Source organism: Aquarana catesbeiana, linkage group LG01 (assembly GCF_042186555.1).
Source record: "Aquarana catesbeiana isolate 2022-GZ linkage group LG01, ASM4218655v1, whole genome shotgun sequence".
NCBI classification, from domain to species: domain Eukaryota; kingdom Metazoa; phylum Chordata; class Amphibia; order Anura; family Ranidae; genus Aquarana; species Aquarana catesbeiana.
In genome coordinates, this window is record NC_133324.1 from 401,357,488 (window position 1) to 401,373,506 (window position 16,019).

The following is a 16,019-nucleotide window of genomic DNA, read 5'->3' on the forward strand; positions in this document are numbered from 1 at the left end:
CTTACCATGTGATCAGCTGTCAGCCAATGACAGCTGGTCACATGATGTAAACAAAAGCTTGGTGATCGGTTTCGTTTTCTCCTCACGCTGACAGCGTGAGGAGGAAAAAAAAGCCGATCACCGGCTCATGTCAAAGGGACATCGGTCCCGAAGAGGAAGGAGGCACAGATGCCTCATCTGTGCCTCCAAGTGCCATCTGCCAGTGCCCACAGTGCCCACAAGTGCCACCTATTAAAACCCACAAGTGCCACCTATTAAAGCCCACAAGTGCCACCTATCAATGCCCACAAGTGCCACCTATTAGTGCCACCTAGCAGTGCTGCCATCAGTCAGTGCCCAATCAGTGCCCAACACTGCCACCCATCAGTGCCCATAACCGCCACCCATCAGTGCCCATCACTGCCACCTATCGGTGCCCATCAGTGCCGCCCCATCAGCGTACATCAACGAAGGAGAAAAATTAACTGTTTGCAAAAATTGATAACAAAATATAAAAAAATATATAATTTTTTTTCAAAAATTCTGTCTTTTAAAATTTTTTTAACAAAAAATAAAAACCGTAGAGGTGATCAAATACCACCAAAAGAAAGCTCTATTTGTGGGAAAAAAATGATAAAAATTTCATTTGGGTACTGTGTTGTATGACCGCGCAATTGTCATTCAAAGTGTGACAGCGCTGAAAGCTGAAAATTGGTCTGGACAGGAGGGGGGTTTAAGTGCCCAGTAAGCAAGTGGTTAAGTGCCCGTTCACAGTAGAATGCAGTGCAGGAGAGCCGCAGTCCCGTATGGGGTCAGTTCAAAGTAAAGGACACCCCAAAAGCAGGACGCAAATGCAGTGCAGTTGCCCGCACCACATTCCTTTGCAATTCACATGCAGTCCCTAGTGTGAATAGGCCCTTAATGTGTAAGTTCACCTTTTCATAAAAAATAAAAAGGTGAACTAATTGCTGTACACCCTCAAACTCCTATTTCCCCTAATCCTCACAGCACTTACCTCCGTGGATGATTAGCTTTTACTGCCCATGCTGCAGGTGCAGTGGTCCATAGATTTGATAGCTGTGGTCTTCTTTCCCTTCTTTCCTTAGGGACAGATCAAAGTGATTCTGATTGGTCAAATCGGTCATGTGCCAGCAGAATCCCTCCTGGAAGAAGACTGTGGCTTTCAAATTACTGGACCCCTGCTGTGTGGGCAGCATAGGTGTGCACAGCCTATTGCATTAGGGTGTGCATCCCAAAGCTCAAACACACATGCCTTTCTCTGCAGCCTCAGCTGCACTGGACAGTGAATGAATAGCAAGTGCTCTGTGCTGAGTGGCTTCCTGTTCATTCACAAACTGAAGCATAGTGAAGCACAGTTTACTATGCTTCAGTTATGAATGAACACAGTGAGTGAGTGAGTTCACTGTGTTCATTTAGAAAAGGGAGGGGCCAGTAAATTATATATTTACTAACCCCTCCCCCCAATCTCCATTCTGGGAGTGCAACATGCGGGGAAGCTCAAGCAATAGGGGGAATCACCACCGCATGCAGTGATTAGGGTGCACCACGCCCCCCCCCCCCCCTGCGTGCATGCCTATGGTGGGCAGTGAAAGCTAATCATCTATGGAGGTAGGTGCAGCAGGGACCTGGGTGGGTGGGGAGGTTGTACGGTGACAAAAAATGAAAAGGTGAACTTACACTTTAAGGAAAGATAAAAGGAAAAAAATCTTTTTGGTCTCTTATTTTTTTCTTTTCTGCACTTTATCCTATTCTGCAGTATAGAAAAAAAAAACATCTGCTGTGAAATTTGGAGATGAAATTCCCCATGTGTCTTTACTTTGCTTTGTTGGTCAGAAATTCTCTGTTGTACTTGGAGCATGGTATTTTGGGACACCAGAGGTTTTCATGCTGCGATTGGGCGATTTATTGATTAGCAGAAAACATTGCTATGGGAGGAAAGACACCTGGGTGCTTTGTACTAGTACTTCAACACTAGATGGAGTGTCTTTAGTGCAGGACAGATAAGACTTTTACTTTTTACTTTTTTTTATTTTAGTTTTTTAAACAGGTCCTGCTTTCTTTTTTTGTGTTTAGGGCCATGCATTTGTTACTGTATGGATGTACAGATGCAAACACTCCACACAGCAACGTCAGCCTGTCATTGATTTTCAACAGGCTGATGTACAGAACATTTGTCACTCCGAGCACATAAACATGGCCCTTCTGCAGGCTGTACGTGTCTCTGCATCCTCCTAATAAGCCTAATGCTGCGTACACACGGTCGGACTTTTCCTCTACAAAAGTCCGACAACCTGTCCGACAGACTTTCGACGGACTTTTGGCGGACTTGCGGCAGACTTTCTAATGAACGGACTTGCCTACATACGATCACACAAAAGTCAGACGGATTCGTACGTGATGACGTACACCGGACTAAAATAAGGAAGTTGATAGCCAGTAGCCAATAGATGCCCTAGCGTGGGTTTTTGTCCGTCGGACTAGCATACAGACTAGCGGATTTCTGGGTCCGGCGTAGTTACCACGTAAAGATTTGAAGCATGTTTCAAATCTAAAGTCCGTCAGATTTGAGGGTGGAAAAGTCCGCTGAAAGTCCGGGGAAGCCCACACACGATCAGATTGTCAGACGTATTTTGTCCGTCAGCGTCCGTCGGACTTTTGTAGACGAAAAGTCTGACCATGTGTACGCGGCATAAGGCCCCTTTCACACATAATGTCAGTTTTTGACAGACTCTGTTTGCTCAGCGGGGATTGCTCCGTTGATCCCCGCTGAGCCGGCGGATGACAGGTCTGTCTCTGCACACGGATGAGGGATTGGATGAAAATGGATCCGCCTGTCCGTTTTCATCTGATCCGATCCGCCAGACGGATGGAAAATAGGGTTTCCATCCATCTGAATTTAGCGAATCGGAGCGGAGCAGATGTCAACGGACATGTCACAACTGCCATCCGTCTCTCCATAGAACTGTATGGAGCGTCCGTTCAGGTTCGTATATGTGAAAGGGGCCTAATGTCCTGTACACATGACTGGTTTTGCCGTCGGAATAAACTCTGAAGGTTTTTCCGACGGAGTTCCGAGGGAATTCCGCTCAAGCTGTCTTGCACACACACAGTCACACCAAATTCCGACCGTCCAGAACGCTGTGACGTACAACACGTACGATGGGACTAGAAAACGGAAGTTCAATAGCCAGTAGCCAATAGCTTCTGTCTCCTACTTGCTTCAGAGCATGCGTCGTTTTTGGTGCGTCGGAACAGCATACAGAAGAGCGGTTTTTCCTATAGTAATTTGTTCAGTCGGAAAAATATAGAACATCTTCTCTATCTAAATCTATCTGAATTTTCGACAGAAATAGTCCGATGGGGCATACACACGGTTGGAAATATATGATGAAAAGCTCCCATCAGACTCTTTCTGTCGGAAATTCCGCTCGTGTGTACGAGGCATTAGGCTGCCTTCACACTGATCAGTTTTTCTTACGTTTTTGCTTTAAAAAAGCGAAAGAAAAATGCATGAACATTAAATCATGTGGCACTTTTCACACTGGTCAGTTGCAGGTCCGTTGTGTTTTCCAGGCCCCATTCACACCTGAGCGAGATGGAGTGACATTTTTTTTGCATGATTTTGTGGTGCATTTTTGGAGAGGCACCATTCATTTTGAATGGGCCTCTCTCTGCTACAAAAACACGGCAAAGAAGCTCATGTACCAGACTTTGGCTCTGAGCCAGGCTCATTTGGCGTTGCATTTTTTGACGCGATTCTTAAGCTTTTTTTCGCATTACAATTTGTGACAAAATCACACCGTGTTTGGGAAGCCATTAAGAAAAAATGGCATCTCAACTGCATTCTGCTGTGATTCTGGAATCGCAGGCACAATCCCATAATTCCTTCCACAATTCCAAAATGCTCTGGTGTGAATGGGTCCTCAAAGTTCCGTTTGCTGCATTTTTGGTGCATGTTTGGTGCTGTAAAAAAAACGCACCTCCCTAGATGAATAGAATAATTAATTAATAATAGAACAATTGTGTGCCGTTAGTATACAAGACAAGATCCAGGCACACGTCCTTCGGACAAAAGTCTGACGCTCTGTTGGCCAATAGTCTGATCGTGTGTACGAGGCTTAAGGCTCGATTCACACCTATGCATGTTGCTTTTGAGCGTTTTTGGAGGTTTTTTTTTCATGCTTGCCACGTTTTTGAGCAGCGTTTTTGTAGCGTTTTTGCGGCGTTTTTGCGGCGTTTTTGCCGCGATTTGCGTTTTGCGTTTTTTTTTTTTTTTTTTTTACAGTCTTAAAAAAAAAATTACAAAAAAAAATAAATAAAAAAAAAAAAAAAAAAAAACGGCAACAACGCACCAAAAACGCTGCAAAAACGCTGCAAAAACGCTGCAAAAACGGTGCACTTGCGTTTTTGATGCTTGTCCATTGAAATCCATTACATGCAAAACGCTGCTTTTTGCATGAAAAAAAGTCCCCGACCCTTTCCAAAAACGCAGAGATACAAAAAAGCATTGATGTGAACATGTTCCATAGGAACCCATGTTAAAAAATTCCCATGCATTTCTGCAAAATGCAAAATGCATCAAAAAACGCGCTAGTGTGAATGGAGCCTTAGACTACTTGCACTGCAGTGAACAAGTAAAGGGTCTTATGGACTCTGTTATTCCATCACCAGGCAAGAGATAACAACTTGCCCTCACCCAGGACTTTATCCCTGTGAGAAGTGGAAGAGCCTAGTGTTTTTGTTTGTGGGGCTTAAGCCTCGTACACACGATCAGATTTTCAGACGACCATTCGTCCGTTTTTTGTTGCATGCTAGTCTCATGTCACAGTGAAGAGGTTACTCTCCATACGAAAATACTTGTACGATAGAATGCAACTTCAGAAGTGACTTAATGTGTTGAATAGTTTTGTATGTATTTGTTCGTTTCTGAGCATGCGTAGTCGTGCTCTTATGGTTTCTTTCGGACGAAAACCATACTTATTAAACGTAAATCGGACGTTGAGTTCACATCCGACAAAAATGTTATAGTCTGCACATATAGTCGGTTTTTGTTGTACGAAAAATCGTAATCGGCTGTCAAAGTCACCATACTAACGATCCAAAAATCAGCAGATCGTTCGTCGGATGAAATTTGACTTCCGATTTCCGTAACATGTGTATGGGCCTTAAGTTAAAGCCCCGTACACACGGGCTGAATGTCGGGCGGCATCAGCCGGTTCAATAGAAACCGTCCAGCATTCGGCTCATGTGTACTGCACCTGGTCCGACAGAAGCTGGACATGACCGGAAAAGGTTTGCCGACTGGCTTCCGATTAGAGCTTGCCCCCCTGTCAGAACACAATAACACAGCAGGGGAGATTGAGGTACTAACATCAGGTTGTTAGTACAGTGGCTCCTCCTGAGCTGTTAGTTTTTTTTTTCATTCAGCCCGCTGGGTTGAACGAAAAAAACTAGCAGTGTCTACTAGATTTTAGACTTATGTCTAAACCACTGCGCCTCTGAAAAGTGATTTAGTCTGGCCATACATGTTCAATTTTCTTTTAAAATTTTCCTTTAGATTTACCTTAAACTATGTAGTGCAATTTACATGCCTAATTGGATACATTTGAATGTTGTTCGGTTTTGACCTCATATTATATGGTTTTTGGTAAATCTAAAGGAAAATTGTACAAGAGGCTTGAACATATGGCCAGCCTAAGTGATTGGCATTTGGATTACTTTTCAGAGGCCTCTGACAGACAATTGAGGAAGATAGGTGACGCCTCCTCACTGCCTGTTTTAAACCTGTAATTGCAGCACCAATATGCCTCAACAATCTGCATTGCACTCAGTTGCAGGGCGGTTGCATTGCTTCCCCATTCACTTGAATGGGTCGTGTTTCTGATGGCAAACTAAGGTGAGTTAGAAAGGGCTTTGGAAAAAATAAATGTATTATTTTTTTTTTGTCATGCACATTAATTGGATTTGTGGACAAGTTAAATAGCCTGAAGTCAACAGAGGTCAAATTCAAAAGACGGTCAGACTGTCTCGTAAAATATCTTATCAACTTTTTATGTAGGAATTCAAGGGAAAAAGGATCATCAAAAAATAGATTATACCACCAGCAGAGCTGCGGATCATCCAGGTGCTTGAAATCACCAGAACACATGGCTGCAATTACCCTTTTTTCAAGATGTCATTATCCTTGATATTCACATAGTTTTTTCCAGCAGTGACCTTGGCTGTTCATACTGTTTGTGCAGTAAAAGTGCGGCAAGGTAAAACGCTGCTATGCATGCACAAGTTCTTAACATTCCCAATGGAGTACAATCCTTTTTGTACAAATGTATATTATCAACGGCTCTGCAACAGTATTGTCAAGGCCAAATTTAATGTATATGCAAAACTAGGTCACTTTTAGGCTTAATGTAAATGGGACGTTTTTACAACCTCTCCTGAACGATTTAACTTGACAGATAGTAACCCACAATTAAAACTTCCGTTTTGCCGTATTTACATGCCGCATTTAGCCGCGTTTGGGTTTAGAAGCGTTTGAAAAAAAAAATTATTTATTTTTTTCAAAATAGCCAAAAATTAAAAACTCCTGTTAACGAAACGCGGCTAAATGTGAATTGCAGCGTTTGGCGTATGAAACGTCGGAAACTTCGGCGTCTGAACTCAAAGAAAAGCCTATAGACGCAACTGCCTAAAAACAACATTAAACAAACCTGTGTACATGTACACATAAGATAACATTGGATGAATTCAGGGGCAGTTGAAAAAAGCAGCCAACTGCCTCTGAACGTCCGTTTACCAGCAGCAGTGTACATGAAGCCTTATTGTGTCTGCCCATATGATCACAGACTTATTTGTCCCCTATTTGCATACTTGACTCCCCCATTTGTATACTTGACTCCCCTATTTGTGTACCTGCAATATATATATATATGAAGTTACGACAGAGGAAACCACTGCTGAATAAAAAAAAATCAATGAGCAGATGAGACAAAAGGTAAACGGTTCAGTGAAAGTCATGTAGATTATGTCTGGGAAAAATATAAATTTAAAGTGTTACTAAACCCACAACAGTAAAATCAGTCTATATATGCAGTAAAGCAGAAAAATTAGCTGCACACCAACATCCATCCAACAGGTTAATTGAAAGACTGCCACCAGAACTAAAACAACGGACCAAGGGGTACGTTGGTCCGTTGTTTTAGTTGTGTGGCAGTCTTTCAATTAACCTGTTGGACGGATGTTGGTGTGCAGCTAATTTTTCTCACTTGTCCTTACCCGATAATAAACCCTTCTCTAGGCCTCCTGGGCTTGCTCCATATGTTCCCGTACAAGCAGCATGACAGTGGCAATCCTATATTGCATCAGTGAGATATGCTCGATGATGCTTCTGTAAGGCGTGGTCTCTCCCTCCCACGTTTCTTTTGCGACATCTAGCAATCCCCTGGGATGTCTACCATACAGTAGTTAAAACGGGGAATAACCTGTAGAGGCCTGAAGTACCTCTCGTATAGCAAACATGAGGTACGGCAGCAAAAAATACCAATTTCTCCCATCTTTGTCCATCACCTCTTTTAACCACTTACGGAGCGCACACTGTCGTTATACGTCGGCTGTTTGAACAGGAATACCATTTTAATGGCAGCAGATAGCTGCCATAACCCTGGTATCCTCTTCTTCAGCGGGCGGTCTGCTTTCAGATAAAAGTGGTCTCTGCAGCAGATTCGCCGCAAGAACATTTTTATTTGGGGGGGCGGGAGAGGGCCCCCCTCCCACCTCGCTCCGGTGGTCTCCGCCACTTACCAGAGCCGCTGGTAGTGGCGGAGACAAAAGTGTCCTCTCATGTCCACTGCCTGGAGCCAAGTGAGGGGAAGATGGCCCACACTCGGATGCATAGCATTGAAGGGCGAAAGTGACGTCAAACGTCCCTTCCGCCCAATGCTCTTAAAGGAGAAATGTTATTTTTTTCCCTTTTTTTTTTTTTTTTTTTTTTTTTTGCACTTTTGTGTAAATATGAGATCTGAGGTCTTTTTGACCACATATTTCATATTTAAGAGGTCCTTTCATGCTTTTTTTCTATGACAAGGGATGTTTAAATTCCTTGTAATAAGAATAAAAGTGACCCAAATATTTTTTTTTTTAAACTGACAGTGTAAAAATAAAAAGTAAAATAAATAAGAAAAACAAAAAAAAAAATGTAAAGCCCCCGTCCCGCCGAGCTTACGCTCAAAACATGTAACCTGTAGAAATTTTTAAACGTCGCCTGTGGAGATTTTTAAGGATAAAAGTTTGTCGCCATTCCACGAGCGGGCGCAATTTTGAAATGTGACATGTTGGGTATCAATTTACTCGGTATAACATTATATTTGACAATATAAAAAATTCAGCTAAGTTTACTGTTGTCTTATTTTTTAAGTAAAATAAGTGTATTCTTTCCAAAAAAAATGTGCTTTTAAGACCGCTGCGCAAATACGGTGTGACATAAAGTATTGCAATGACCGCCATTTTATTCTCTAGGGTGTTAGAAAAATATATATATAATGTTCGGGGGTTCTAAGTAATTTTCTAGCAAAAAAATCTGATTTTAACTTGTAAACACCGAGTTTGAAAAATAGGCCCGGTCCTTAAGTGGCTAACATGCTTTTGAGCATCTTGTTAAATCTCTCAACAAGACCATCAGTTTGGGGGTGGTAGACAGAGGTACGGAGATGGGAGATTTTGAACAACTTCCACAATTCTTTGCAAAATGTATTCAAAAGAAGGAAACATGGACTTTAGAGGCACATCTGTAGCGTTGAAATACAAAATTAACTTTTATTAATCTTTAAAATTCACATTATTGACATGTTAATAAATCTATAATAAATATAAATAATAAAATCATTAAGCTATACTTGTTGCTATAGTTGATTTAGTTGTCTGGTCCCTGTTGAGTTAGGGCTCTTTCACACTGGGGCGGTTTGCAGGCGCTATTGCGCTAATAATAGTGCCTGCGAACTGACCCGAAACAGCCGCTGCTTTAATTCCAGTGTGAAAGCCCCGAGGGCTTTCACACTGGAGCGATGCGCTGGCAGGACGGTAAAAAAAGTCCTGCCAGCAGCATCTTCGGAGCGGTGAAGGAGCGGAGTGTATACTGCTCCTTTACCGCTCCTGCCCATTGAAATCAATGGGACGGCGCGGCTATACCGCCGGCAAAGCGCCTCTGCAGAGGCGCTTTGCGGTGGTTTTAACCCTTTCTCGGCCGCTAGCAGGGGGGTAAAACTGCCCCGCTAGCATCCGCATATCGACGGTAAAGCGCCGCTTACAATAGCGGCGCTTTACCGCCGACAATGCCCCAGCCCCAGTGTGAAAGGGCTCTTATACTGTATGACAACTTATAGATTGACCCTGGTATGATGTTATACAATGTTTGTTCTCAATTGGTTATCTGCATTGCTGTCCTGTATTAAGATGTAAAGTTCTCAAATATTTGCTTTATAATGACCTAAATAACTATGGTTTGGGCTGTCCATTTTTAATGCTGGATTTTTGCTGTCTCAATCAAACATTTATGTATCTTTACTACTAACGTAATATTTGTGTTATTTTTACATTCATTATTTCTGGCATGTTGATCAGTCTGCTCAGCCCCCCCCCACCTGGCTGTCTGTGGTTGGTGTGACGGATGTCATCTCCCAATTGCACGACCACCCAGCGCCGTATGTACGGCTGCACAGGTTGCTGCCTGACTGCGGCGCCTGAGGGACTCGTTTTGGTTTAATTGGTCCCTCTCTGCTTTTGTTGCAGTTTCCCGCCCCCTCTGCTTTAGCGCAGAGTCTGGCACATGCACATCAGCGCGCGGTCGGTCCGGTTGACGTCACTTCCGGTTTCGGGATAGCGCACTTCTGGTTGACGTCACTTCCGGTTCCGGGGGTGACGCACTTCCAGTCGGGGCGTATATACACGTGGCCACAGTACCTCTCAGACAGAGACAGGTTCACTCTGTCTGGAGAGGTACGGACGGTGGGTCTTCGTTACAATTACCAGCTCTGGCTAAGTTATGCACTGCTTATGCCCTGTCTACGCTTTTGGATACAAGATTTGTTCCTTATTCTAAAACAAGACTTTGTTACTCTGTCTTGATAGTGCTCATTAGGTTACTGATGAAACTCCTGTTTCCTTTTAGCCTTAACACTGTTGGAGCTCTACTGGCCCCCTACATGTACTGTAAAGTGGACTTTACATAGGAATAGCCATATTGGGCTTCCCCTTTCCATGTGTATGGTACTAGTGCCTGGTTCAAAGTTCCCTATTTTGGCTGTTGAGGATAAGGTTATCAACCCCCTCCCACACAAGTTATAAGGACCTTTCGGTAAGCACCTTTTGAACTCTATACACCATCCTTGGCTGTTTCTTACAGATAGGCTGTTTCTCTTGTGCCTTGTTTTTCTGTATGTATAGACACATACATATTTGTGCACTTCCTTCTAGAGCTTTATATTGCTTAAGGCATGAGAAACCACTGATTGGTGGATGGTCCCGCCATGTTTGCCTGCGTATATTGTTTTGTGTACTATCGTCAGAAACCATGAAATGAGACCGAGACAGAAGTACAGTTAAATCACACTTGTTTAATAATAAAAGTAAAAAGAACAAACGTAGTCAAAACATAGCCAAAGTTCAGTAACCGGAAAGGATAGTCAGCCAAACCAGAAGTCTGGGATCAAGGTAGTGGAACAGCAAGCAGTATCCGGAGCCAGAAGGGATGTCAGCAAAGCCAGTCTTTAAACTGGAACGCAGGAGATGTTTCTGGTGATGTTGACCGAAGGCGAAAGGCAGAGCTCCTCTGGACTGGACAGCTTAAGTAGGCAGGACAGACGAGCAGGATATCAACAACAGCTGAGTAACTGTGGAGAGAGATGGGAGCTGGAAATTAGCCGACAGCTAAGCCCAGCCCTGACAGTACCCCCTCCTCAACGACCCCTCCCACTCGGAGGACCACCAGGCTTGAGGGGAAAACGTCTATGGAAATCACAGAGGAGGACAGGGGCATGTACGTCCGAGGATGAGACCCAAGAGCATTCCTCCGGACCGTACCCTTTCCAATACACCAGGTACAGTATGCGCCCACGGAACCTACGGGAGTCAACAGTGGACTGTACTTCATACTGCTCATGGTTCTCAACCTGTACAGGGTGAGGACTTGGCACTGAGGTGGTAAAGCGGTTGCAGACCAAAGGTTTTAATAAGGAGACATGAAATACATTTGAAATATTAGAAGGAAGGTCTAATACGTAAGCCACTGGGTTAATCCTGCGAAGAATACGGAAAGGCCCAATAAACCGAGGTGCGAACTTCAGTGTGGGAACACGAAGTCGGAGATTGCGAGATGACAGCCAGACCCTGTCCCCAATCTGGTAGGAAGGCAGGCGTCTGCGGTCAGCATGGAGTCTGTACCTATCATTAGCATGACGCAAAGCCTCCTGGACTTGTGCCCAAGTGGAACGAAGACCACGGAGATGCTCCTCTAATGCAGGAATACTCTGCGGAACAAAAGAGTCAGGCAACATGGAAGGTTGGAAACCATAATTCGCCATAAACAAGGACAATCGGGAAGCAGAATTCAAGGCACTGTTGTGAGCAAACTCTGCCCACGGTAATAGGTCTGACCAGTTGTTATGATGGTCAGAAATATAGCAACGTAGGAATTGCTCCAAGGGCTGATTGACTCGTTCTGCGGCCCCATTAGACTGAGGTTGATACGCAGAGGAAAAAGCAAGCTGAATTCCCAACTGTGCACAAAAAGCGCGCCAGAACCGGGACACAAACTGACTACCCCTGTCCGAGATAATCACCATGGGCAGCCCATGTAAGCGAAAGATCTCCTGAGCAAAAATGGAAGCCAGTTCCTTAGAAGTGGGCAACTTCTTAAGTGGAATACAATGGCACATCTTTGAGAACCGGTCAACCACCATAAAGGATAACTGTGTTGCCTTGGGAGTCGGGGCACTCCACAATGAAATCCATAGACAGGTGGGTCCAGGCCTCTCTCCAATGGGTATGGGTTGTAGGAGGCCCACTGGAAGGTGTCGTGGAGTCTTATGCCTTGTACACACGATAGGATTTTCTGACGGAAAATGTTCGATGGGAGCTTGTTGTCGGAAATTCCGATCGCATGTAGGCTCCATCGGACATTTTCCATCGGAATTTCCGACACACAAAATTTGAGATCTGGATCTCAAATTTTCCGACAACAAAATCTGTTCTCGTAAATTCTGATCGTGTGTACACAATTCCAATGCACAAAGTTCCACGCATGCTCGGAATCAAGCAGAAGAGCCACACTGGCTATTGAACTTAAATTTTCTCGGCTCGTCGTACGTGTTGTACGTCACCGCGTTCTTGGCGTTCGGAGTTTCCGACAAGATTTGTGTAACTGTGTGTATGCAAGACAAGTTTGAGCCAACATCCGTCGAAAAAACATGGATTTTGTTGTCAGAAAATCCTATCGTGTGTACAGGGCATTACTCTGAGCACACACGGAACAGGCAGCTATATAGGCAGTTACATCAGCACGTAGACTAGGCCACCAGAATTGTTGTGAAATGGCCCAAACGAGTTGATTTTTCCTAGTGTGGCCAGCTGCCTTGGGAGAATGGTAAGTCTGGAGCACGGCAGTACAGAGACTCTCTGGGACAAAACAGCGGTCACAAGGTTTCTCAGGAGGAGCATGGACCAGAGCAGCAAGAATTTTGTCTCCCAAAGGAGAAGTGAGACTGGTGCGAACTGTAGCCAGAATACGATCAGGAGGAATCACAGGAACCGGAACCGACTCCAACTTGGAAGTGGAGGAAAATTGTCGTGACAAGGCGTCAGCCCTTACATTCTTAGTACCGGGTAAGAATGAGACAATGTAATTGAAACTTGACAAGAAAAGAGCCCATTGCGCCCTTCTGGGAGAAAGGCGTTTAGCCTCAGACAAAAATGTGAGATTCTTATGGTTAGTAAGAATGAGAACCAGCACAGTGGTACCTTCGAGGAGATGTCTCCATTCTTTCAGGGCTAAAATGATAACCAACAGCTCTCTGTCACCAATCTCGTAATTGCACTCCACAGGTGACAATTGCTTGGAAAAGTAGCCACAAGGATGCATAGCGCTCTCAGAGGTAGGACGTTGAGACAGAAGGACGCCAACACAAGTCTCAGAAGCATCAACCTCAAGGATAAACGGTAACGTAGGATCAGGATGTGCCAACACAGGAGCAGAAACAAAGGCAGCCTAGAGGCTCTCAAAGGCCTTAATGGACTCCAGAGACCAACTCTGTGGGTTACCGTCCTTTCTGGTCATATCAGTCAGGGGCTTGACCAGAGACGAGAAGTTACGAATAAACTTCCGATAATAGTTGTCAACGTCCAGGAAACGATGCAGAGGACGTAAACCCACGGGTTGGGGCCACTGTAGGACTGCCGAAAGTTTCTCTGGGTCCATCGAAAAACCAGCAGTGGAAATGACATAGCCCAGGAATATAACCTGTTCACGATGGAACTCGCACTTCTCCAGTTTAGAGTAGAGATTGTTCTCTCTTAGTTTCTGAAGCACACAACAGACATCTGTGTGGTGGCTCTCCAGGGACTTCGAAAATATGAGGATATCATCGAGATAGACCATCACACATACCTGCAACAAATCTCAGAAGACATCGTTAATAAATTCCTGAAAAACTGCCGGGGTGTTACAAAGGCCAAAAGGCATTACGAGGTACTCATAATGGCCTGTTCTAGTATTAAACGCAGTTTTCCACTCGTCGCCCTCCTTAATCCTCACAAGATTGTATGCCCCTCTCAAATCAAGCTTTGTGAAAACCGTTGCTCTCTTGAGGTGGTCAAATAACTCCGTAATCAATGGAATCGAATAGGCATTCTTAATCATGAAGGGACTGACTCAATTCACCACTCTTCTTCTTCACAAAGAAGAAACCAGCACCAGCAGGAGACAAGGATTTGCGGATGAAACCTTGAAAATGTGCGTCTGCAACATACTCCTCCATGGCCTTATCCTCCAAGACCAACAAAGGGTAAACCCGGCCACAAGGGGGTATGGCACCAAGTTGAAGGTCAGTTGCGCAATCATACGGCCAGTGTGGAGGCAAACTACCGGCTTGACCTTTGTCAAAGACATCGCTAAAATCGCCGTGGTACTCTTCCGGCAGGGTGGAGAGTGAAGAGGTGCACAGGACCTCGGCTACCTTCTGGAAGTATGTCTCACTGCATTGCGTTGACCAGGAGAGAACCTCAGCAAGGAGCCAATCAAAAGAGGGGTTGTGCCTCTGTAACCAAGCATAACCAATAACCAGCGGAAACTTAGGTGAGAAATAACTTGGAATTGGATTATTTCATGGTGAAGAGCCCCTACGGCCATGGACAATGGAACCGTCTCATGAGTCACATGGGCAGGCTGTAAAAGTCTCCCGTCAAGAGCCTCAATGGCAAGTGGAGTGTCACGCAGTTGCAGTGGAATCGAGTGCTTCGATACAAAAGCAGCATCAATGAACAGGCCTGCAGCCCCAGAGTCGATTAGAGCCTGTATCTCGACGGACGAGTCTGCAACAGTTCTCGTACTCTGTTCTATGGACATGAGGCACTTGACAGCAGAAGTGGAGCGTGCGGGAACGCCAAATACCCTTTTAAACGAAGCCACAAACACAGGGTAACTCAAGACAACAGTTTTTTCCATCTCCCATAGAGGGTTTGCCTCTCTCATTAAGCAAAGATATCACAAAACCTACTTTGCTTCTGTCCGTGGGAAACTCCTGCGGCAGCATCTCAAAGTATATCTCAACCTGGTTGGGAAACCCTCTGCATTGGACTGGATCACCCCCAAATCGCTGGGGAAGCGGAGCGGAACCAAACATACCTCTTAAAGAGGTAATACTTGAGGCGGGTACCTGCACAGAGACTGGAGCAGCAGCAGGGTTGGCCTGCAACATAGGTGAGCCGTGCGACTCAGGAGCGCTTGTAATGCCATGGCCAACTGATCCATGCGGTGATCCAGTTCATCCAATCTGGAAAAAATATTACCAACAAGTGGATTGACTGCATCTTCTGAATTCATGGCCTTCGTCTACTGTCAGAAACCATGAAATCAGACCGAGACAGAAGTACAGTTAAATCACACTTGTTTAATAATAAAAGTAAAAAGAACAAATGTAGTGAAAACATAGCCAAAGTTCAGTAACCGGAACGTATAGTCAGCCAAGCCAGAAGTCAGGGATCAAAGTAGTGGAACAGCAAGCAGGATCCGGAGCCAGAAGGGATGTCAGCAAAGCCAGTCTTTAAACAGGAACACAGGAGATGTCTCTCGTGATGTCGACCAAGGCGAAGGCAGAGCTCCTCTGGACTGGATGGCTTAAGTATGCAGGACAGACGAGCAGGAAATCAACAACAGCTGAGTAACTGTGGAGAGAGATGTGAGCTGGCAATTAGCTGACAACTGAGCGACCAGCTCAGAGAAGGAGCCCAGCCCTGACAACTATGCACCGTAAGTATGCTTCTTCCCTGTTATATACTAGCTGTTACTTGCCTTAGGAGATCACATTTATACAGTTTTATACGCCCCTGCAATTGGGCTGTGTCTACCTATGATCACGTGCTTTCTGGGTTGGTTGCTTCCCAGAGGTTTTTTTTTGGGGGGGGGGGGGGGGGCAGACTCCTTGATATGTTAGTTTTTGTTTACACTATTATTAAATGATTGTTATATTCTCAGTTCTGATACATTATTTGGCTGTCTTTGTTTTTTAATTATTTCTATTGTTTTTATGTATATATTAGACTATAAGCTCCTGAAGAAGCGCTTAAGGGCGCGTAACATGTAGAGTTTTCTTCACTACGTCTCTACTACCAACCAGCTGCTCCTTCTATTTTGACATCACCTCATTTTGAATCACTATTGATTGATCTGTTCCACTGTAGTAATAGTTGGTTGTGTTAGGTGGTGTGAGCATCGTTTAGACCAAACACCATGTTTTGTTTTTAACATGTCATGTCAT